Source organism: Giraffa tippelskirchi, chromosome 8, assembly GCF_054371585.1.
Source record: "Giraffa tippelskirchi isolate mGirTip1 chromosome 8, T2T-mGirTip1v1.2.pri, whole genome shotgun sequence".
NCBI classification, from domain to species: domain Eukaryota; kingdom Metazoa; phylum Chordata; class Mammalia; order Artiodactyla; family Giraffidae; genus Giraffa; species Giraffa tippelskirchi.
The window spans coordinates 155,039,640-155,063,908 of record NC_137282.1 but is presented as its reverse complement, the minus strand read 5'-3'; the positions used below and the strand labels follow the sequence as shown (position 1 = coordinate 155,063,908).

Below are 24,269 nucleotides of genomic sequence, written 5' to 3'. Positions count from 1 at the left end.
TATTGAGCATGACTCATCCATTATCTCCCAAATATCACTAATTCACAAGTTTTGCCAGAAAAAGTCATTTTTAAAAAGCTTAAATATTTAAAAGGAGCTTTTATCCAGCTGAAAACAAGTATACTATCTTGCCACAAATCTAAGAACTATATTAATACCCATAATATATAAAAACTCCAATTTTTGAAGAAACTTTAATCCATTGTATTACCTAAGGTCATTCCAGGTACCAGCAGTGATAGCTCATGTTTGAAAAGATGGCAATAATCTCTTTGTATCTTTGTACTCCTTCACTTTGCCAAATTCCATTGTATGCAAATTTGTTTCCATATTTCTCTTAGATTTTTACATCTACAGATTGTAAGTCCCTCCGGTTGGGGATAATTTAAGAAAAGGAAGCTAGGGATTGGGAAAAAGAAAAGGGAGGTAAAACAGATGGCAGTAAAGAAATAGAAGTTTGAGCCTTAAGCTCTGGGAGAGATAAACGGAGAGGAGGCGGAGCAGGAGCCCCTGCGCTGCCCTCTCAGGTCTGGTGAGGTGGGGAGGGGAGGTAAATGGAAAGGGGGCTGCTACAGTGTTCTTCCTTGTGATGAGCGCTGGGCCCTGGCACTGGAAACCAAAGACACCTCCCCAGGTGTGTGAAATAAAGCTTGCTCCCAATTTTTTCCATTTGAAAAATCCAAGTACTTTAGTGTCTATGAGACCAAGGCTGGATTTAGGACATGGGAATAACCAAATCTAAGTTATAAAATCAGAAGGGCATTGAGCATTTGGAAGAAAGGAGAGGGTAGCTAGCCATGTGTGCACATGCGCGCGCACACACACACACACACACACACACAATTCATCTCTTCATGTGCATGTGTTCGGTAGTGAATCAAAATAATATTGAAAGCATCTTGTAACTTGCTCACAAGATGAGAGACACCACGAAAAGTCACCATTGAGCAAGAGCGCATAAATGGAAATTAACAGTATAATGCCCATTCAAGTTGTGAAAATGCCTTTCAGGGTCCTATTTCTCCTGTTATCTTTATTGTTAGCAAATATTTCATAAAGTATTTATGAGGATTTTTATTGGCTCACTTGTTATCTTCGCTCTTAAAAACTATCTTTGCTATAAGGCAGTGTCTTCAGGTTCACTGGAATATAATAGGGATGGTGGATGGGAAGCGCTCTGAGCTTCTCTGCCCTCCTCTGAGAACATCTCTGCTTTGATCTAGTTTGCATCTTGGTCTTCTCTCTAAGATGTCATCTCAAGAAATGGCTCTGGTACTATAATAGACACATTTTTAAGTAAGAAAGCCAAGGTCATAATGTCTAAAGTCTCTTTAAAATGAACAACCACCACATGCCAAAAATATCTGCAAAATAACATACAGAGACATGAACAGGAATGTCATAAAGAGGATGCTCAAATAACCAATAGGCATATAAAAACTGTTCAACTCCATCAGTCATCAGGAAAATGTAAATCAAAACCATAAAAATGATGCCATTGCACACCCACCAGCTAGATTAATATTGATAAGACAGCAATACTAAACTGTTGGTAAGAAAATAGGAAGATGGGAACTTTCACTTAATGCTGGTGGGTGTGAAATACCCAGATGCTGGGAAAGATTGGGGGCAGGAGGAAAAGGGGGCGACAGACGATGAGATGGCTGGATGGCATCACTGACTCAATGGACGGGAGTGTGAGCAAACTTTGGGAGATAGTGAAGGACAGGGAAGCCTGGCAAGCTGCAGTCCATGGGATGGCAAAGAGTTGGACACGACTTAGCCACTGAACAACAACAACAAGTCAGAAAACAGCAGTATCTACCAAAGCTGAGAATGCACATGCCTGGCAATCCTGCATTAGTCCTCATACGTGTATATACCCAATTAATGGGCATGAGAAGACATTCAAGAGCATGCATCATAGCACTACTGCTAATAGGCAAAAACTACTAATAGGAAAAAAACTATTTTTTTCCAAAAAAATAGGAAAGAAACGATTGCTGTCAGCAATAAGGCAGACAGTAAAAAATAGTGGCAGATCCATAAAGTAGAAAACTATACATCAATGAAAAGGAATGAACTACTGCCAGATTAAAACAGCAGTGAAGAAAAGAAGCTAAGCATAAAAGAGAACATGTTGTATGATTCCGTTTACATAATGTTCAAAAACAGGCAAAATGGCAGGAATGGACATCAGGATAAGAGTTATCTTTGTAGGGAAGGGTTTGGGGGGGGCTTTCTGGTATACTGGCAGTATGGTTTCTTCACCTTAGGTTGGTCATCCAAGTTTGTTCCCTTTGTGAACATACATCAAGATGTGTATGCTCCAGACAGCTTTGTGATTTGTGTACTCAGTTTATTGTATTTCAATAAGAAATTTACTTGAGAAAAAGAATACTAAGAAATGTAACTTTCAATTATGTAGAATTCTAGGATCCTTTACTATCCCAATCTTTCTGTATACTTTCCCACCCACCTTCTGTTTTTTTTTTCCCTAGATCCTGGGCCAATTTAAAATGTGATCACTAGGTTTCAACAAGGTCTATTTTAACGGATTGCTACTCTAAACCACCACCACTACTCTACAAGCAGAAGAGCTTCCTCTCCTCCTCCTGGTACACCTTCCCTGAAGAGATGAATTAATAAATGAATTCAATGCATGTGTTTTGAGCACCTATCTGAGCTAGGCACTGAGCTTGACTCTGGAAATGCATGGGTGAAGGGCAGACTCAGTCCTGGGGTGGTGGTGGTGGGCAGGGGGAGTGGGGGGTTACTGTGTTAATGGGGGAAATCTGCAGTTAAAATCAGTTGTCAGAGAGCTGCTGCTGCTGCTGCTGCGTCGCGTCAGTCGTGTTCGACTCTGCAACCCCATAGGCGGTAGCCCACCAGGCTCCCCCGTCCCTGGGATTCTCCAGGCAGGAATACTGGAGTGGGTTGCCATTTCCTTCTCCAATGCATGAAAGTGAAAAGTGAAAGTGAAGTCGCTCAGTCATGTCTGACTCTTCGCAGCCCCATGGACTGCATCCTACCAGGCTCCTCCATCTGTGGGATTTTCCAGGCAAGAGTACTGGAGTGGGGTGCCATTGCCTTCTCCTGTCAGAGAGCGGAGCATGTTAAATGCCGAGGTGAGTGAAGGTCAGGCGCTAGCGGGTCACACCGCAGGGGGGATGCCTCTACTCAGGTCTCTAGGACCACACTTCTCTCCCCTACTTTTGAGGCCGGTTGTGCTTACACTAGCACCCAGAGGGTGATGACTCATGATTGTTCTCTGTTTCCTGATGTTAACCTGTCACCTCCAATTAAGCATGGAGAATTGGTCTGATTGGGTATCTTCGGTTAGCTTTAATTAATTAGACCCTTTAAAGTACCTGATGAGGGAAGGAAGGAGAAAGTAGGAAGGAACATCCATAAAGAAAGAGAATCTTCAGCAGAAAAGACAGGGGGACATTGCTGAGATGCAAACAGAAGCAGGAAGCATCTTTGTTGCAGCCTGCGGATGGTGGCGATGGTGGTCTCCCAGAGCTTGGGTGTGTAGGTGCTCAGGACCTGGAGAAGCAAGGTTCTGGAACCACCTGCCTGACTAAATTCAAATAAGAAAAATGCTCTGACTTAACATTTTTGCTAAGGAAACCAGGACACGTTTGGAGAGAGAAGAGGATCAATCCAAAACGTGTCTATACGGCCTTAGAAACCCTCTGACACTTCATTGGCTGTAGCTAACGTCTTGACATCTTCCTACCACAGGGATTTAAGAGACGGCACAGGGCTCACCTGATAAGATATGTGTAAAGACCTTGCACAACACCAGGATTCCCAGCAGCAAAACACTAACAACTTGGGCTCCAGGAGAGATAAAAATGGGGGTGTGGGAGGAAGGAGGGAGAGGGAAGGGAGGGGGTTGGGAGAGAGAGATTGCTTGCCACAGCCAGAAGGCATCAGGATGCTGAGAAATAAAGGGAAGGGAAAGGTGATGAGAGGCGAAAAGTGATGCTGCCTTCATTTCTTAAATTACCAGGGAATGAGCCTAATTACAGTTCTCCATCTGGTAACCTAGCTAGAACATTCTCTAACCAGCAGGGCCCCCATCAAGCTGGGATTATTGTGGTTATTATTATTATTTATTACATGGTGATATTCAAATACCTAAATTATGCAACTAATCCCCCTTAAATGCCACATTCTAAATAAATGCTTTCCAGAATGCCATCTCTTGTTATTATAGTTTATCAACTAATTACCCCAGGTCCACCTACCTCTTTATCATAATATAATATTCAAAGAAATTACATTAAACAATAACAACAAAACTTTAGGCAGTGTGTCTTCCCATGTAACAGAAACGTAAGTTCCTTCAAAGATTCTCCGAGTTGCGGTTCCTGCCTTTGCATCCATCCTCTGTCACAAGCAGCATGGATGCTGGTCCCCTAATGAACAGTCCCATGCCTCAGAGTGCAGGCTCCTGTGTGGCACATTAACCCCACTTTGTGGTTCCGGAGCTTCAGCCTCGAGACCCGCTTCTCCATTGCAGGCGCCCGAGCTTCCAGCAGCTTCCTATGGCAGGATCCGTATTTATAATTCATGTCTCTTCTTTGGTTTCCTTTCCAGGTCTCTCTGGGCTGGTGCTTAAACAAAATCTCTACACACACCAGGCACATGCTAGTCCTTCCTCAATTAATAATTAATAGCAATGATGATAATCAGGAGCGCAGCTTTTGAGGTTGGTTTATCTTCTGTCTTGCATCTAAGGATCACTTCTTTCCTCTCCTCAAGGGGTACTACTGAGGCTAGGCACAACTCAGACATCCCCCGAACATCACTGACTGCATTTTATGTCACAGTTAACAAAAAAACCCAGAGAGCTCATAGTGGAAATGTATTCTTTGGCCAACAGATCTGATCTGTCCTTAATATGGCAACAATGTTACAACTTGTTTTGACGGCCTCCTCTTCCCTATTCCCCTCTAGACTCTCAGCTCTTGTCCTCAGTCGAATCCGAGTCTACCCTCAGGCTACATGGATAGAAAATGCCATCTAAGTGAAGTCAACAAGCCTAGTCTGTATCCTTGCTACTTCAGGTACCGTCCTTAGATCAGGAGCCTCAGCATTATCTGGGAGTTTATTAGAAATGCAGAATCTCAGGTTCTCACCTGAGACCTTCTGAGTCAGCATCTGCCTTTTAACAAAATTCCCAGATGATTCATGCGCACTTCAAAGTTTGAGAGGCCATGGTCAATGCCTCTTTCACAGTAATTGTCTCAGGGCTGACCCATTCAGCCAGTTAGGACCAAGGGGCTCCAATTTCCAAACCTTTGTGTTATTAGTAGGAAAGTTGCTTCTCACGATGACTGGATTTGAACCTAGACGTGTGTATTTTCCAGTGGCTGGCAGCGCTCTTACAAGCAGTGAGGGAGAGAATGCATGAAAATCAAGCTTACCCAAAGGAAGAGACAGTGACCGACCTCAATGACATGATGGAGCCTGTCTTCACCTGTGCCAAAGGCCACGTCTTTAACAAGACAGTTCAGATACCCAAGACACACATCTTTTTTTGTAATAAAATAAATTCAAACTTGGCTTTCTGTCACTTGCAACCAAAAGAATCCTAAATGATTCAGGGCCCAGCTCCCAAAAGAATGTATCCTCTGCCCATCCACCAGGGTAGACAGTTTCTGACATTCTAAAGGCAAGTCTAAGTTAGTTGTTCTGTAACCTGGTCTTTCAAAACAGCTCCTAGGTTAGGCCTTTAAAATACATACTGCCTCAGTGGGGAGAAAAGACCCACAGGCCAAAGGGTACCAAATTGCTTAAACGTTTCCTTCCTGCTTTTAATATATTAGATGCGACCCCTGCTTCCCCTTCTTCCCTTAGAGATGAAAGACTCCTTGGAAATGCCAGGCACGCAGCTGTCATTTGGAAATGACAGCCAGCCTGGAGAAGGTTAATGCTCTCATCAAAACCGCCCATCTTCTAAGTTGGTTAAATGGATCTTTCTGGTTCACCTGACTGCTTGCTCTTTTCCGAGATAGCCGAGCATCTCAGTGAGGTATTGTTGTAATGTAGGTGTCTTTGCCCAAGTACTTTGGGCATCCAGGTTATCCACGGGTCCCAGGTTTAGCAAAACCCAACCACAGATGTGCCCGGCACAGGCCAGAGGAGGCAGAGCAGGCCAAGTACTACTTCTGCAGGAACAAAGGAAAAGGGACTCTAGAGTGCTTGTCACAGAAAATTTGTCCCAGAAAAATGAAGGTCTCAACTGCTTGCCTCCACCCACTCCATCGGCTTCCCAGTCCTGCCAACACTTCTCAAGGAGTAGCTCACGTGCCACGTGTCCCAACATCTCCTGAGGTGTGTGCTACAGCTCTGGCCCCCTGGGCCTCACGGTTCCTCCTCCAGACTGTCCGAGCCCCAAGTTAATTATTTCACTGGAGTTGGAATTGATGTGCTTAATAAAGCTCCTTTCTGACTCTGAAATTCAACGACCCTGTCAAGACAGAGGATAACCCTGTCTCCAAGAGGCTGGTGTTAAAAGCGCATGGTTAACCCCATGAGAAAGACGCTTGCCAGGGAGAGAAGAGGGAAGAGTAGTCTTGAGTCAAGTACACAGATTAGCTGATTCAGTCAGCTAATCATGCAGCCTTGCAGTGAATGAAACACAGAACCAGGCAGTGTTAGGGGATATCGAGGTGTGAGTGTGGAACTGGAGAAGAAGCAAAAAGGGACTGAAACAAAGAGAGGATCCATGCAACTCCCATGGCAACTTCTTACCTCACCAGAGCTCAGACATCCCCGGAAAAATCAAGTACCTCCCTGCACAAGTCAGGAGTATTTATGAAGCATCTTCAAATGCAAGTGACTCTAAAACCTATTGACAGGCATTTGGGGGCATTTTATTCTGTACTTTGGAAGAATTTCCAGATAATATTAATTTTAAAATTAGAACTGTTTCTAAGATGTCCTTAAACAACGTAACCTCTTACCTGGGGCAGGAGGCATAGATCAGAACACAAACACTCACTCATGTATTCTATGGGAAGAGCCATCATCTGCCGAATGCCCTTTCTTTCAAAGAGCTCTGCTCTGAGAGTTGGCCTGAGTGTACACACTGGGAATATGCGCACTTATCTCCGCGAGATCATGCTGCCAGTGTTCTACAGGAGGCAGGCAGCTCTTCTGTGTGCCAGGAGAAGTCAAATGAGAACCAGAGAGCCGTGTTCCCTCATTCTTTAGCAAATCAGACATAAACAGTGTATTGGTGTCCTATTACCGCTGTAACAAATTACCATAAACTTAATGACTTACATGGAGAAGGAAATGGCAACCCATGCCAGTATTCTTGCCTGGAAAATCCCATGGACAGAGGAGCCTGGCAGGTTATAGTCCATGGGGTTGCAAAGAAATGGACATGACTGAGCACGTACACGCACATGCAATGACTTAAAACAACAGAATTTATTCTCTTAGAATTCTGGGAGCCAGAGCTTGCAAGGTATCCATTGGGCTAAAATCAAGGGATGGTGAGGGCTAGATCCTTCTGGAGACCCCAGGGGAGAAACTGCCCCTTGTCCCTTCCAGCTTCCACTGGCAGCCAGCATCCCTTTGCTTGTGGCCACATCTTTCCAATCTGACCCCATCTTCACACTAACTTCTCCTCTCCTGTAGTTAAATGTTTCTCTGCCTCCCTCTTACAATGGCACTTGTGATTTCAGTTGACCCTTGAACAACACAGATTTGAACTGTATGGGTCCACATACACACAGATTTTTTTCCCCCATAAGTACTACAATACTATACAATATGAGATTGGTTGACTCCACGACAGATACAGTAGGTCAACTATGGCACTTGAGCAGCTGAGGATTTTGATATTGAAGGTCGGTCCTAGAACCAGTACCCCATGGATACCAAACGACAGCTCTAATTTCAGGGCTGACTCAGACAATCCAAAATAATCTTCCTATCTCGAGGTCTTTAATGTAATTACAGCTTCAAAATTTATTTTTCCACGTAAGATAACATTCACAGGTTCTCAGGGTTAGAATGTAGATATCTTTAGGGACCATCATTCAGTCTACCATAACCAGATTTGATAACTGAAGAATGGGCTTGTTGGGGCTGGGGAAAATACAGTGTCATCACTTGCTGAGAAGCAGCCAGAAATTGAAGAGCTTGTCCCTCTATTATCTAGAAGAGCACGTTCAGGCAGCTACACTGGCTCTATCTCATCTCACAGAGTTGGGACATTTATAACCCTTAGAGTTGCATATATGAAGGTGACAGTGGTTGCAGCTCGGCTCCAAGAAGTGGAGTCAGGAAGGAATTCCCCGTCTCCACGTCATCATTGAACTTATATTGGCCACATTACACTTTTAGTTTTTTTTGGACACACTTGACAAGAATGAAAGAAGGGTTACAAGCCTACTTTACAAATCAGTAGAAAACACTAGCAAAGCAACAAGAATTGACTCAAAATTCCTTCCATTGCTGATTGTCTTCTCATATGGAGCCTGGTTTGACAGGAGTTCCAAGAAGAGATAAAGGGAGGAAAAAAATCTATTTTACAAGTTTTTAATGGATGCTGAGAGATGTGTATTCTATGTTTGAAAGGGATGGTTTAAGACAGTCTGACTTTGTGGCCGGAGCAGGCATTTAATTACGGGGTTTTATGTCTTTTTATGTTTGCCTGTGAGAGGAATTCTTTATAAATCAGTAACATTAGCCATATGAAAAAATGACTGATGCTTTGAACTGAATTCCCACAAAGTAAAACAGAATCTAGTCTAAACACATTTTCTGATGTCCTGACGTCATTTTATGACTCTGCACCATGTTGAAAACTTCAGCTGGTGTTCAGGCAGTCCATTTCTCACTGCCTCGTGGTCTCAAAACGACAGGTCAATGTGCCAGTTGAAACCGTCTAAGTCTTAGAGGATGAAGTTCCTTAAGTCCCAACCTTTCCCATTTCTCTCCATTGCTGCCATTCCCTCTGGCTCTGAAACGCATCCCAAATACTTTACCCCAGAGGACTGCATCGTCCTGCTAAATACTGCAGCTGAGCATGGACAGCCAATGTTACCCCTTTCTTCCCTCCTCTGTCGAACCCAGACTCCCCTGCAGGTGCTCTTTTAGTCTCAATATATTCTCTCCTTCTTCGTTGTCTCTCAGAAAGCTAGACCTTGCTTCAACCTCTCTTCTATTCTAGATCTTTCTCCTTCAGCAAAAACTTCAAGGCCCAGGATATTTATTTACTCAATCAAATAGCCTTACATGTGCCAGAATTCCACCCTGTAGAATTGCAGAGTTGATTTTTTTTTTTTTTTTAAACAGCCGCCTTTGGACATTCAAACATTTGGAGAAAGTTAGAATAGGAAAAGCCCAGAGGTAGCATAATCCCTTTGAGGTACTGACAACTAAAACGTAGATATATTTGGTTGAACAGAAGCAATGGATTTCTGGCAAGATCCGTTTCAGCTAGAGGCTAATAAACAATCCTGCAGTTTATACTACTGCATAGAAGGACAATGTGAGGAGAGCGAATTGAGAAACAAAAATCCATCCCTCAAAACTCCTTGACCTTAAGCACAAAATCACTCCAGAATGGCCCCAGCAGTCTGAAAGGCAAACAACATGGTTATTTTTTTTAAGTCTATAAATGTGCTTTACCTGCCAGCAGAGCTGTTAGAATTTAATAGGCTCATACCGACACTCAAGTGTTTTGAAACACCTATTATAAGGGGTGTTTTCAAAACCAGCTTTTCCCCAACCAAAAGCAAGGGAAATTAACCCCGTGAGAGAGACAGGAAATTGACTGTATGGATTTGACTTTAGTGACGTAGGCTCAAAGGCTCTGAGCTGGTGTACACACCATTTAGTGGAACTCCATCTCTGCACGTCTGTGGCTGTGCACAAAGACGTTGCTCAGACTCCCTATGACACCAGTAAGTGGGGACCCAGATTACGAGGAACATAAGTGGAGACCCATCGCCTGGTCCCCCTTTCACAGTCATACTTGGTCTCTGTGTGGAATGGTCATATGGAGACACAGATGGTGGCCTTGAACCAACAATGAATGTTCACAACAACCTCTTGGATTGTGAATAGTAATATACAATTGCTATTATAGTTATTCTTAATTATAAAAATTATGTTTTTTCCATAATTTTGGAGTGGATGGATGTGAGAATCGGACCATAAAGAAGGCTGAGAGCCGAAGAACTGATGCTTTCAAACTGTGGTGTTGGAGAAGACTCTTGAGAGTCCCTTGGACTACACGGAGATCAAATCGGTCAATCCTAAAGGAAATCAACCCTGAATATGCATTGGAAGGATTGATGCTGAAGCTGAAGCTCCAATACTTTGGCCACCTGATGCAAAGAACTGACTCATTAAAAAGACCCTGATGCCAGGAAAGATTGAAGGTAGAAAGAGAAGGTGACAACAGAGGATGAGATGGTTGGATGGTGTCACCAACTCAATGGACATGAGTTTGAGCAAACTCCAGGAGATGGTGAAGGACAGGGAAGCCCAGCATACTGTAGTCCACGGGGTCACAAAAAGTAACAAGACTGAGGGGCTGAACAACGACAATTATAAACAAGGAAGCTGAAAAAAAAAGAAGAAGCAAAAAAAAAAAAAAACACAGAAAAAAAGATTAACAAGGAAGTGGAGGCTCAGGGAATCCAATTTCTTGCCCAGTCATAGTCAGTAAATAACAGAATTTGGGTTATTTAACAGTGAATAATAGAATTAGGGCTCACCCAGGGCTTTCTGCCTCAGGAGACACAACCCCTGAGCAACCTTCCCTGGAAAATATCTAAGGATGGTGGGACTGTGGGATCACTGAAGTACCTTTCTGGACGTTTCTTTCTGATTCTTCTAATTTAACAATTTCTCCCTCCAAAATGTCTTTGCTGTGCCGTGTCTATATTGCAGAGCACAACCTCTCCCCAGCTCCACCTCCTCTCTGCTACTCCTCACTAGAGACTACCCTCTAACCTTAAAGGCAAAACATTGATGCAGAAATAAGCTCAGTGCTCACAGGATGGACTAGAATAAAGCCCCCAATAGCTGAGGTACTCTTTTTTTGCCTTCTCATTGATTTCTTTGCATCTGATACCTCTTTTTAGCCTCCCAATAACCCATGAGGTAGGACTGCTATTACTTCATTTTACAAATGAGGAAACTGAAGGTGCGAGACATGAAGTCATCTGTCTAAGCTTGCGTGATGAGTTCACGGCAGAGGCAGGATTTGAACCCCATTCAATGAGACCTCACCACCTACGTTCTCTCGCCTCCAGTGCTCTGCCTTTCTGGCTCCCAGAGCAGGAGAGCAAAGCGTGCATTCTCCTGGTGGCCTGGCTCCTCCTGGCCAGCTGCTGGGTGTCCTGAAGTGTTAGATCACTTGCCAGTCTCCACGGGGAGGTTCCAGCACACAGAAGCAGCGTCTGCCCAGCGGAGTTGGCAGTTCTCTGTCAGCCCTCCCTGCCTGCAGGGACAGCCCTCTGGTTAATTTACAACGGGCATCATCAAGCTGTGGGTGCACAGGCTGGTTAGGGAGCCAGTGTCCATTGGTGGCACGCATCCCGCCATCCGGGGCTCAGCTGCCCCAGGATGAACGAAGGACTCTTGCCCCACAGATGGATGAGCTTTCTAAGGCAAGGCAGGCAAACTAAGATGCCAAATCCTTGCCAAGAGGAGACCTGATTGCTTCTCCTCTCTGGCTCAAAGGAAGCCCAGAACATGTTACCCTGGATCAGGGGTCATGAGGACTATGGGGTCAAGCCTTGGGGTCACAAAGGCCACCAAGGTTCACCTTTGGCTTTATGTCCAAATGAATATAATGAGATTAGCCAGGATGATTGGAGTAAGCAGCAGTGGTCCAACAACCTGGAACTGAGCTCTTATTACAAGGCCACACTACTTCTAGTATACAGTAAACTAATAGTTGCAATAAATCTATGGTTATCTTGTTATAAGGCAAGCACATATCATTGGCTTTGGGGGCTAAGAAGCTTCATTTGTTATCAGGAGCAACAAACCTTTTCTGTAGGACCAGTTAGTAAACATGTCAGGCTTTCTAGGCACATACAGTTTCTGTAGTATATTCTTTGTTTTGAGCTTTTTTTTGTTGTTTTTAATGATTCTTTTAAAATGTAAAATCCATTCTTAGCTCATGGGCTGTTCAAAAACAGGCTGTAGGCCAGATCTGGTCTGCAAGCCATAGTTTGCCATCCCCTAAATTTAAACATATAAAATATATTACAACCATTTTATTATACCTTCTTTTTTTTTTTTTTTTACTAGATGCCTCAAAAAATTATATAAGTGGCTGGAATTGAGGTTCACCAGACTCCAGCCAGACCTCATGGAAAAACTCTATGGTCTATTCTTAACGTCCTAGTCAATGCGTCTTGCACATTCCATGGAAATATGAGGTAATCAGCGAGAGGAAGATTTAGGAATAAGAGTAACAAACATTAAACTGTGAGTTTTATTATTGCCTTTGGATGAATCTTTGGAAATCATCCATCTTTCCACTTAGGTTTCCCCATCTGTACAATGAGTGTAATAACATTGGCACAGATCCTGGGCAGTAACCAACAGGTTATTTGTGTTCCTGTGGTCTGGCACATTTCTGCTCAGAAACTACAAGTTTTTAGGTCAGTTCCTACTCTGTGGCTTTTCAGTGGAAGCATTTACTATTTCCTTTGGCAAGAGTAGGAACTTGTTGATGGGAAGGTGAATAATCCCGGGTCAGCAAAAACACTTTAGAGCCTGCGGAACGGCATCACTCTGTAACTCCCATTGCAGGAGAGCTTTGCTCGTGGTGCAGTGACCTGGGGTGACCCTGGATGACCTTTAACCACATGAGGTTTCCCTCTGCACTGACTCCACACCTCTAAATGGACCAAAGACACTGGAACCCACCTCATCGTCCAGTTGGTCAAGAATCCCAGGAGGTCTTACCCAAGTCTGCCACCGTAACTCCATCCTCCAAGGTGGATGCAGAACACTGATGCACCCTCGGGGATGCAGGGAGCATCCTGCAGAGCAGTGGTCCCTGACCTAAGAGCCAGCAGACCTGAATCTGCGTCTCAGCTCCACCCCTTGTCAATATACTACCTTAAGAAATTTCTCAATCCTTGTGTGTGTGTCTCTGTGTGTGTCTGTGTGTGCTTAGTTGTAGCCAACTTTTTGCAACCCCATAGCAAAGAGTATTTTGTATTTTGTAGTCCACCAGGCTCCTCTATCCATGGGATTTTCCAGGCAACAATATTGGAGTGGTTTGCCATTTCCTCCTCCAGGGGACCTTCCCGACCTAGGAATCAAACCCACATCTCTTGAGTCCCCTGCATTGGCTTTACACTGGATAAAATGAGGGCCTGGAACTAAATGGTCTCTAAGAAACATCTGTCTTTAACTTCCTAAGTCCCACTAAGCCAACTGCTTGCCCTTCTCCCCAGTAAATGCCATTAATTCCTGCTTCCTAAAAAAGTTCCTACTTCCCAACAAAATAAAAGGTCAAGAACGCTGAACCTGCCCACACCCTCTTCTCTCGCACTCTCTAAATGACTGACATCCTCTCTCATGTTTCCTCCCCAATTTCATAAAAAGGAAGTGAGGCATCTTTTCCTCTGTGGCTAGAAGCCCCCTTAGGCCCCACTTCCCCTCTGCCCCACCCATCTCCAGATCATATTCCTTCCTGTGCATCTCTACTCTCTCTCTCTCTCCATCTGTCCCCTTTCCTTGTGGAAATGCATCCCAGTGGCCCCATTTTTAAGCCCCCACCACAAAACCCCCCATGAACCTGCCTCCCCCTGGAGCCGATTGGTTGAGCACCCCCACCATCAGTTCTGGCGGGGCCTCCTGGAGCAGCAGCGCACAGAGCCCTTTAAGGAAGGGCCCTGAAAAGTCTGCTTCTCAACCAGCTCACCCCAGCCCTGCTGAGAAACATGTCTGGGGAGGACCCTGTGTTCCCCGCTTCTGGATCTCAGAACCAGCCCAGTGCTTGGCATAGAGTAGACTCCTCATCACATGTTTCAAGTTATAGGAGAATAACTGTACCACGGAAGGAAAAATGAAGAGTCACTTCTGGAAAACCACGCCTCTCTTTTGCTTGGGAAAGCTGGCCCCTGTGAAAGGGACCCACTTATCCCCAACAGATGAAAACTAGGGACCCTCAGTGAGCTGGGCTCCTTAGTTTTTCATCTATTGGGAATCCTTACTGCCAGCCGAGAATGCAGGGCAGGCTAGCAAGGATGGCTTAAATGGTTCTTTTCTTTTCTGGCCGTTTCCTCCTCTTTCCTCCCCTCTTAAAAAAAATAAAATAATGGGGGGAGGGGAGCAATTAAGGAGCTGAGGTTTTAAACCTCCCCAGAGGTCAAACAAATTGCATTTTTGCTACAGAGAGGGGGAGGGGAGGGGAGGGGCAGATGGTAAATCGGCTCCGGGGACCCTTCCATGATGTCTTTCTCTGGGCGTCCAGCTGGCAAGACCGCTGCAGCGCGAGGGGCAGCCCCTCCGGTGGGCAGATCCGATCGCAAACAGAGAAACAAGGCATGCCAGCAGGAGCCTCGCCGGCTGGGAAATTATTTCCTAATAAAACTACAAAGGGAAGGACGGTAACTGGGCACTGCTGACAAGTATTGTTGTCTTGTATCAAAATCTCTTTATAAACCTGTTTGAAGAACAGAACTGGCTTCTCTTTGAAGTCCCAGTTCAAAGCCTCAAAGCCATTGACTTGCGGGGTTCCTGGCCCCGGTGGGGGCAGCCGGGAAAACAGGAGTCAGAGGAACTTAGCAAACTCTTTAGCACAAATCTGTACTCGGTGATCCGGGACAAGTTTTTGGTTAGACTTCCCCTTGGGCTCCTAATGATTGGTAACACCCACCACCAGACACCAGGCGTGTTCTGCCGGTGATCTCATTCAGCACCGACAGCCCTGGGAGGTAGACGCTGCCACCTCCCACATGAGAGGTGAGGAAATGAGAGGTGAGGAAAAGAGAGCCGAGGCCCCAGCTCCCAGGCTGACTCCAAACCAGGCCCATCCTCCAGTCCACGGAAGCCCGGCCTTTCCTCTCTACACGTGGGCTATGTTGCCACACGGACGCTGATGGCCAGTTGTGTTGTATTAGCAGCACCGGGAGAAAGTCAGGATGGAAGGAAAAGGTCACAGTGCAGGCTGTGCCTCCCAGCAACCTCTCTGTTTAAACAACACAGGCCTTCTACACTGGCCCTAAGGACACCGAGAGAGGGTCCCTGCCTCCATTTCCCCACACCCAGGTGGGAATCAGGCCACTAAGGGCACAGACCAATCCCCTTCCTGGAAAAAGGGAAACCTCCCATTGTCAGCTGAAGGGTTTCCCACCCCTCACGCCCCGCACAAGCAGTTGAACCCCCAGGACCTATGGATGGGGTTTAATTTGGAAATAGGGTCTGTGCCGACGATCAAGTTGAGGTCAGTAGGGTGGGCTCTAATCCGATGGGGCCGCTGTTCTTAGTACAAGGGAAACTGGGACACAGAGGCAGGCAGGCAGAGAGGGAAGATGAAGTGAAGACACAGGGAGAAAGCCACCTACAGAGCCTGCAGCCTCCAGAAACTGGGAGAGAGGCCTGGACAGACTGTTCCTCACAGCCACACAAGGAACCAACCCTGCTGACCCTGTGATTTCAGACTTCCAGCCTCCAGACTGAAGGGGAGAACGGAAGAGTTGTTTAAGCCACTCGGATGTGACGCCCTAGGAAACGAACGGACCTCCCAGCCCTTGTGTGCATGCTCAGTCCTCCCTCATGTCCGACTCTTTTGTGACCCTGTGGGCCCCAAGGACCCACCAGGCTCCTCTGTCCATGGAATTTTCCAGGCAAGAATACTGGAGTGGTTACCATTTCCTCCTCCAGGGGATCTTCTAGATCGGGGGATCAAACCTGTGTCTCCCGCATCTCCTGCAATCGCAGGCGAGTTCTTTACCACAAGCACCACCTGGGAAGCCCTAGACCTAATAAAAATGTCTGCTCTTTTGACTTTACAAGCAAGGTCATGGGTCCTAAGACCCCTGCACTGTCGATGCTTAGTCAGGGTCGCCCACCAGGAACACGAGACAAACAAGGGGAGTCCTCTTATCTCTAGGAGATAGAGGAGGTTTTCACTGTTTATTCTTCTATTTTTCTGGTATAAACTGTGCAAAATTCTGTCCAGACCCGAATAGTCACTTTAATGTCCCTCCCCCGCCCCAAACTCACCCAGCCTTAGGGAGTTGTTCCTCTCTCTTCTCCGCTGGTCAGTAGGAAGAGGAATTTGTTGGCAAGACTGTTTCCCTAACACAGGGGCCAGGGTTGGTAAACACTCTGCAGTTCTTCTGCCTCGTCAACCTAGGAGGCAGGAGGGAGGCGGGAGGATCGGCTGAAGACAACAGTCCTCAGACATCTTTCCTCCAGGATCAAAACCTCGAAGAGCTGACACCCGTCACGTCACGCAGCCTGGCCCAGCACAGGTCCCTGCTGGACGCTCTCCCTCCCTACCTGTTGTGGTTGCTGCTTAGTCCCTAAGTCGTGACTCTTTGGGAACTCATGCACTGCAGGCCACCAGGCTTCCCTGTCCTTCACCATCTCCCAGAGTTGGCTCAAACTCATGTCCATTGAGTTGGTGAGGCTACTCTCTGCCTGACTGGATTATAATTTTCCTCTTTGCCTTTAGGGCCCCGGGACCCTTTCCATATATAAATGAGGGGCAGGTTGTGGTTTACTGCAGTCTCCATCACTTAAGATGATAGCTACATGAGCCAGTGACCTGGCTTGTTGGTGACCATGTCCCCCCAAACCTAAGTTGGCACCCCATCTTCCCAGGAGGACTTGTTCTCCCACACACTCCCCCCTGCCCCCGCCCCAAACAGGACCCTCCCATCCTGCTCTGGAAGAGCCAGACCCAAACCTACACCGTATTATTAATAGTGATCTCCTCGGAAACAAAACAGCCGGCTCCGTGGAAAGCTGCCGGGTGGGAGGGGCGTCCCTCGGGCCGCACCCCCAGCCATCAGCGTGCTCCCGCTTGCCGACTCGTAAACACATCACCTCACCCAGCTTCTCGGGCATCCGCTGCCAGGGGAACAGAGGCCGCGGACCCCGGGGGGCGCCAGAAAGACGCGGGAGGAGGAGGCCGAGCGTCGGGACGGGCATCTGTCGTCTCGGCAGGTCTCGCCTTGGCAGAGCATCCCTGAATCCTTCGTGCCATGCAAATGAGGTGCCGGGGAGGTCACTGCCTTCTGCCCGATTATTATCTCTGACATTTTATTCATAATAATTACAGAGCCTTTCCACCTTCAAAGTGCTTGGCAAACAATAATTAATTAATTAACACTCGTAACACCCTGGCGAGGTAGCTTAGTGTTATTAATTTATCTCTACAGTGTATTATTATCTGCCGTTTCCTCCCTCCCCGCGGAAGCCGGTAAGCTTGTGCGCTGCGTTTCTGCTTGTCTTTTCTGGGCCAACCCTCCCAGTTTCCTACTTCCATCTCCACTCTCAGCAACGATGCTCTGCAGCGATGCGCCTCTGAGTTTGCCGGCTGGCCTGCACACCCCTCTTTGGCTTGCTTCACTACAAAGCACCGCTCTGCTTGTCTGTGTGGGAGCTGCGGCCTTGGATTGTATTTGTTTCTCGCCAGGCCCAAGACTCCCACTCCCAACACCTCTCATTTAACTCAGTTCTCACCTCTCTCTCCCCCAACCCCCTCTCATTCTCTCCTGGTCCGCTGCATCCCCCCGCCTCCAACATCATTGTTTTTTATGATTCCAGCACAAACGGGGCTCTCTCATCTCCATTCTTAAGCTCTGTGCTTCCTTCATTCGCTAGAATTCTGTCTGCCACTTGGCTCACCATCCATTCTCCTAGTTATCTGGATTTTAATTACGTAAATTAGTCTTCTCTGAGGGGTGCTTCAAGGAAGGCTAACATTTAACTCCTCTCTCTCTGCTCCTACTCCTCCTGTCTTTAATCTCATCTTCTTCTTGGTGCCTCTTGCCCTCTCCCTGTCTAATCCTGTCACCCCTCAGCCCAGGCCTTTATCCTTTGCCTATTCCATGCTGGTCCTTGAGTGCCTGCTACAGGCTAGGTTCTGTCATGGAGTAGGGGCAGGGGCTGGTGGGGGAGGTAACAAAGATAAAATTAGAACCCAGGCTCCCTCCTGGAGGAAGATGAGATAAGCAGGGCAATGGGAGGCCTTGAGAAGAGCTATGGGAATTCACAGGTGGTGATTAATGGTGATCCTGCCTAGGAAGAGAGGAGGGGTCACAGAGATGTTCACAGAAGTGAGGACACTTGAAAGGTGAGTGGGTTGATACTTGCCTGGCAGAAAAAAGAGGCAAAGGGCATCACAGGCGTTGGGAACAGTGAACAGTGGAATGTAAGTGTGGCCTTGGATTACTCAGCCTCTGAGTAACAGGGCTTGGGTAACCCAGCCTCTGATTTCACCTTCGGCCATCTGTAGGCAGGTCCTCCGCTGTCACCCACTGAATGAAGAGGAGGGGAGGTGGGGGAAGGTGGCGAGGAGAAGGGAGGGGGTAGGAATTGAATGTCACAAGCTTGGAGGGGGCAGTGGCTTTAGGGAGGATTTTATAGGGAGAGAGAGCAGGGACGATTCATATCATGCAGCATTTCTCTCCCAAAATCTCCCCTCGGAAACCAACCCAGATTGTTCTTTCCCCAGATCACACAGCCTCCAAGGCCCAAGTCCCCTGCCTTGCAAATTTCCCCAGGCCTGTCATACACTCCCTTTCACAACCAGAGGTACTCACTGTGTGGCTCTTCTGCATCTTCTCACTGCCTCGCCTCAACTGTATTCTGCAGGACAGACACCCCACAAACAGAAAGGAGCTCTAGGTATTATTAGGCTCTTGGCAGATTGGGTGGAATAATTATAAATATCAAATAATTTCTTCCTGTGACAAGTAATTTAGTTATTTTTATTTGCTGAATTACAAATAGCCTGGTAGCATAGTACACGGCTAAAATACTGTGTGTGTGTATGTTTAGAAAGTAGAACGGACCTCAAACACCATGCTGACAAGCTTGATAGTTCATCCTACAGAGTTCCCACTTTGTATCCTTTGACCACCATCTCCCTCATTTCCCTCACTTCCTCGCTCCTGGTAACCACCATTCTACTTTCTACCTCTATGAATTTAACTTTCTTAGCTTTCATATACAATATCGTGCAGTTTTTTCCCTGTGTCTGGTTTATTTCACTTATCACAACATCCTCCAGGTTCATTCATGTTGCAAAGGTCAAGATCCCCGCTTTTAAGGCTGAATTTCATAGAGATGTGTGATATATACATAATATATATGTGTCACATCTTCTTTATCCATTAGATCTGTTGATGGACACTGAGGTCCATCACCAAAGCACTGGGGAGCCCCCTCCCCTCACTGCTCAGTCCTTCCTGGTCCCCATTGCCCCTGCCCACCTGAGTGTCCAGGGCTAGAGGTTCCCCTGCCTCAGGGTCTCATCTGGGGAGCTTGGGGTGATCCTGGGATCCCTTTGCCTCACCAGCCCCTCTAGGTCTGCTACACCAGCGCTTGTGTGATCTTTCCACATTTTCTCACCTCTCTTCCTTCCATCCTCTCCTTCAACACTCTCAAAGCCCTCTCTCACTCAGCCTCTTGCCCGCAGAGTCATGTCTCTTTTCTCCTGATGCCCTCAAAGGCCTCCTCTCCCCTCTACCCTTGGGAACCCTCGCATCCCTTCTTCAAAGAGCCTGGGAATTTTACAAAAGCCTTTGACTTCAAGCAGCTTCTGTTTTCTGCCCTCAAAATATCCCGAGGCAAGGACAGGCAAAGGGCCCATCTACCTGTTGATCTGAGGGAATGTCAAAACAGAGCAAAATACAAAACAATCACTCAGAGTCTCTTTTGCCACATTTATATGTTGTCATACTTTTCTCCCTACTAGACTGGACACATCTTCAGAACTGGGTGTCGTCTCTTCTTTGTCTCTCTAATTTCTCGGCAACCAGAGTAGCTCTCAACAAACAGCGTGGAATATAGAGGAGTGAAGGCAACTCAGGATTTGTCCACCCCAAACTTCTCTTCCTTTAGTTTGCACAGACATGTACCAGAGCCCCACTCTTGGGCTCAGGTAGGGGATATACAAGTGTAATCCTACTACCTATAATATTTATTTTTTCCTTCGGTTTCCTCAACTTTAAAAGTGTGCACAATTCAAGATTTTTTAAAAATAGAAAATAGTTTATTTAAAAATCTGGGTCATTGGGAGAGAGGGCGGGCAGAGAAACAAGGAGGTCCTCACTCTACAAGGGAGTGCAAACACCCTGCCCCACAGCACAGCGCAGAACCACTTGTCTGCCCCCAGTCCTAACCCAGGAACAGAAAGCCCCATGTCCATTCTTCCTGTGGGGTCCTGCTCTAAGAAAGAGCAACAGGAGGAAGAAAAGGGAATGGATTCATAGATAAAGGATTTCATGTCAAAACTGGGAGCGAACCCTGGACACACCAGGGCATCAGGTTACACCTTAGCAGATTCATCCCCCGTTTAGAGTCCTGATAGCTCAATTGGTAAAGAATCCACCTGCAATGCAGGAGACCCTGGTTTGATTCCTGGGTCAGGAAGATCCCCTGGAGAAGGGATAGGCTACCCACTCCAGTATTCTTGGGTTTCCCTTGTGGCTCCATTGGTTAAGAATCCTCTTGCAATTTGGGAGGCCTGGGTTTGATCCCTGGGTTGGGAAGATCACCTGGAGAAGGGAAAGGCTACCGACTACAGTATTCTGGCCTGGAGAATTCCATGGACTGTATAGACCATGGGGTCTCAAAGAGTCAGACACGACTGAGCGACTTTCACTTTCACTTTGAGAGTACAGGAACCCACAGTCTTTCTGCAAGCTTGGCCAGCCCTGATAGAAAGCTACACTACCTGGTGCTCAGATCTCACAGGGAATCTCGGCTCCTGCCATGGAGCAGCATCCAGACAGGGCTGTCTGGTCCGGCCATCTGGAATGGCCGGTTCTATTTACTGACCCCTGATTCAGCCTCTCCTATTCACTTCAAAGAATACCCCAGGAGGCAGAGAGACAAAAGGCCATCGAGAGGACCTGGGGGAAGGGAGGGAACTGGCTAAATAATTAGCCCTCCGACCTTCAAAGTACTCTATAATCATTCATTAATCCACCCAACGGAGATCTGCAGGCAGATGGACAGCTCCCCGATCGCCCTGACACACCCATTGCTAAACGCAGCCTGAGGGCTGAGCAGACGCACACAGGAGCCTGCAGTGCACCTGACACAGGAGATCAAGACTGCCACGCTTCAGCTCCAGATTTGCCGTTAATAACAATCTCTGGATAACCCGAATGAGGCAACAACAGGCAACAGGAGGCTTTGGAGAGAGAATTCACCCTAAGGCTGGGGGAAATAGAACCAGTGGGTGGGTTTCCATTCGAAGGCTCCAAAAGTCAAGGGGGTGACCGCCTTGAGTCTGCAAAGAGGCTACCCTCGCGAGAGTGCATTTGAGTCCTTGCTGGGCATCTCCCTGAGGACGCAGATTCCTGAAACCTTGAGGACCGCTGCTGGCTCCCACCAGCAGCCTTAACAGCAGCCGGCACCACCCTGAGCAGAACTGTGGGAGACACCCAGGGAAGATGCTCCAGACAGACACGTGCATGCTCAGTTGCTTCAGTCTTGTCCGACTCTTTGGGACCCCATAGGCTGTAGCCCACCAGGCTCTTCTGTCCATGGGATTCTCCAGACAAGAATATTGGAGTGGTTTACAGTGCCCTCCTCCAGAGGATTTTGCTGACCCAGGGACTGAACCTGCGTCTCTATGTCTTCTGCCTTGGCAGGCAAGTTCTTTACCACTAAGTGCCACCTGGGAAGCCCTGTGTTTGAACTGCAGGTGCTACCAGACCCACTCCATCCCTCTACTGTGGAGCCTGCCACGGGGGAATCTGCGTATCTGGGGGTGATTCTAGATTGTTCTGTTTTCACCTTTTTATCAGGTCTCCCATGTACCACTGTGCAGTCCCTGTGATACAATAAGGTATCAGCCTAAGATATATATTTACCACATGTGAGCTCACACTTTCAAATTCTGTATTTTTACCAGTGTTTAGAAAGGATGAGGAATGTTGAGACTGAAATATTGACAAGAAAGAGAAACTGCTGATTTCTCAAGATTCATGCGGGATTATTCATCCCAGTCATTTCACAGAAATGTCCAGCCCTTGGGCAGGCATACTCCCAAACTCAAGTTCAAGTGTCTTAAAGTTTTCTGGACTTAAGGAGAGTGAGTCATACTAACAAAACCTACAAGAAACTGACATGTAGCATCGGCGTGAGTTATTATTACCATCACTGTTATTACAGGACGCTGACTTCGGGCGAGGCATCTGGCAGAGCGCTCTTCTGTATCACGTGTCATTCTCCTTACTCCTCATGCTCACCCTGTGACATGGGACTCTTCTCATCCCCGTCTTTCCCAGGTGGATACTGAACTCCCCAGAATACATGAAGCTGCTCCAGGCCTCACCTACTGTAAGTGGAAGAAGTGGACTTCAAACTCAAGAATCACTCCTGTATTCAAGTTTTGGCCACTCCTCCCTATGGCCAAGAGAAGTGTAAGTGCCAATCCCAAGAAATACGCCGGCCACTGTGTTCCACCTGCAGGCAGGTTCGGTGAAAAGTCAAGATTTTCAGAAGGCTGTTTAAATGAAATTTAAACAGGGAAAGCACTGTGATTTGAGAATTGCAAGCCTTCCTCCATTTTTGCAGCCCTCTCCACACTGGGGGTGCCTGAACAGCCATCCCCAACAGAGCACCACCCTCTTGGGCTCAGGGGGGCCTGTCCAGGCTGCCTCATGAGGCTCCTTTTTCTGTTTTTCCACTGAAAGTTGCCACCTGCTTCTGAGGGACTGCATCCGCCTGCAATGCAGGAGACCCTGGTTCGATTCCTGGATCAGGAAGATCCAATGGAGAAGGGATAGGCTACCACTCCAGTATTCTTGAGCTTCCCTTGTGGCTCAGCTGGTAAAGAATCCGCCTGCAATGCAAGAGACCTGGGTTCGATCCCTGGGTTGCGAAGATCCCCTGGAGAAGGGAAAGGCAACCCACTCCAGTATTCTGGCCTGGAGAATTCTATGGACTGTATAGCCCATGGGGTCAGAGAGACACGAAATACAACTGAGCAACTTTCACTTTCAGTTTCTGAGGGGCTGCCTGCCAACATAGCCATGTGCAGGCTTTCATCCTGTCTTTTGCTAGTCTTCTGTCAGTTTAAGGAGACTTTGCAAATCTATGTTCTAAAACAATCTGTGCCAAGAATAGGAGAGATAGAGCGTGATTCCGCTCCTATAAGCTACCACAATGGGCAAATTCATAGACAAAATGGAGTAGTGGTCACCGGGGGTGGGGGGACTTCGTGTTTAATGGGCACAGAATTTAGGTTGAGGCTGATGACAGGTTTGGAGTACAGATAATGGTGATGGTTACACAATATTGGGGATGTATTCAGCATCACTGAATTGTATACTTGCAAATGGTCAAAATGATCAATATTATGTATGTTTCACCATAATAAAAAGGAAAGAAAATTCTAATACATGGTTAACATGGATGAACCTTATAGACATTATGTGAAGTGAAATAAGCCAGACACAAGAGAACAAATACTGTATTTACATAATGCACCTAGAGGGGTCAAAATTCATAAAGGCAGAAAATAGAACAGTGGTTGCCAGGGGCTGGGAGGAGTGGGAGGTGGGGAGCTACTGTCCATGGGATGGAGTTTCAGGTGGGGAAGATGAAGAAGGTCTGGAGACGAATGGTGCTGACAGCTGCACAACACTGTGTGTGGACTTAATACCCTTGAACTGTACATTTCAAATGGCGAAAATGGGAAACTTTATGTTATATCTATTTTATCATGATAGAAAATGTTTTTTCTTAAATGAGGAGGCTGCTTTGTCCAGCACACCCTCTAAAGGAGATCCCCCGTAGCTGAGAGGCCTGGGGGTCCCAGTGCTGCAACACGGATGATGCCCCTCCATCGCCTCCAAACCCTGGGAGGGGCTGTCCAGCATCTCTGCACGACTGGCTGTTCATGACTCCCCTCTTTCTGGGCCACAAGCCCCTGGCTCCCTGGTTCAAGTAACTGGCTAAAGAGCTGTGTTCTTTTTTTTTTTTTTAAGAGCTGTGTTCTTGCAGATTGTCAGGGACCTGCTCTTGGTGACTTTACAGCTCCAGAAATCTCTGCCATCTTGTTT

At 46.8% G+C, this 24,269-nt stretch overlaps 1 long non-coding RNA gene across 1 annotated transcript in view; it reads right to left on the bottom strand.

Moving 5' to 3' along the window:
- LOC145516728 (uncharacterized) overlaps nt 1-17,575 on the bottom strand; it is a 75,413-nt gene extending 57,838 nt beyond the window's left edge. Inside the window, exons 1-2 of the long non-coding RNA XR_014061705.1 lie at nt 16,932-17,575; nt 16,240-16,368 (exon numbers count right to left, since the gene is read on the bottom strand). This is a non-coding gene — a long non-coding RNA (uncharacterized LOC145516728). The remainder of the gene's footprint in view (nt 1-16,239; nt 16,369-16,931) is intronic.
- Between the last annotated feature and the right edge of the window lie 6,694 nt (nt 17,576-24,269).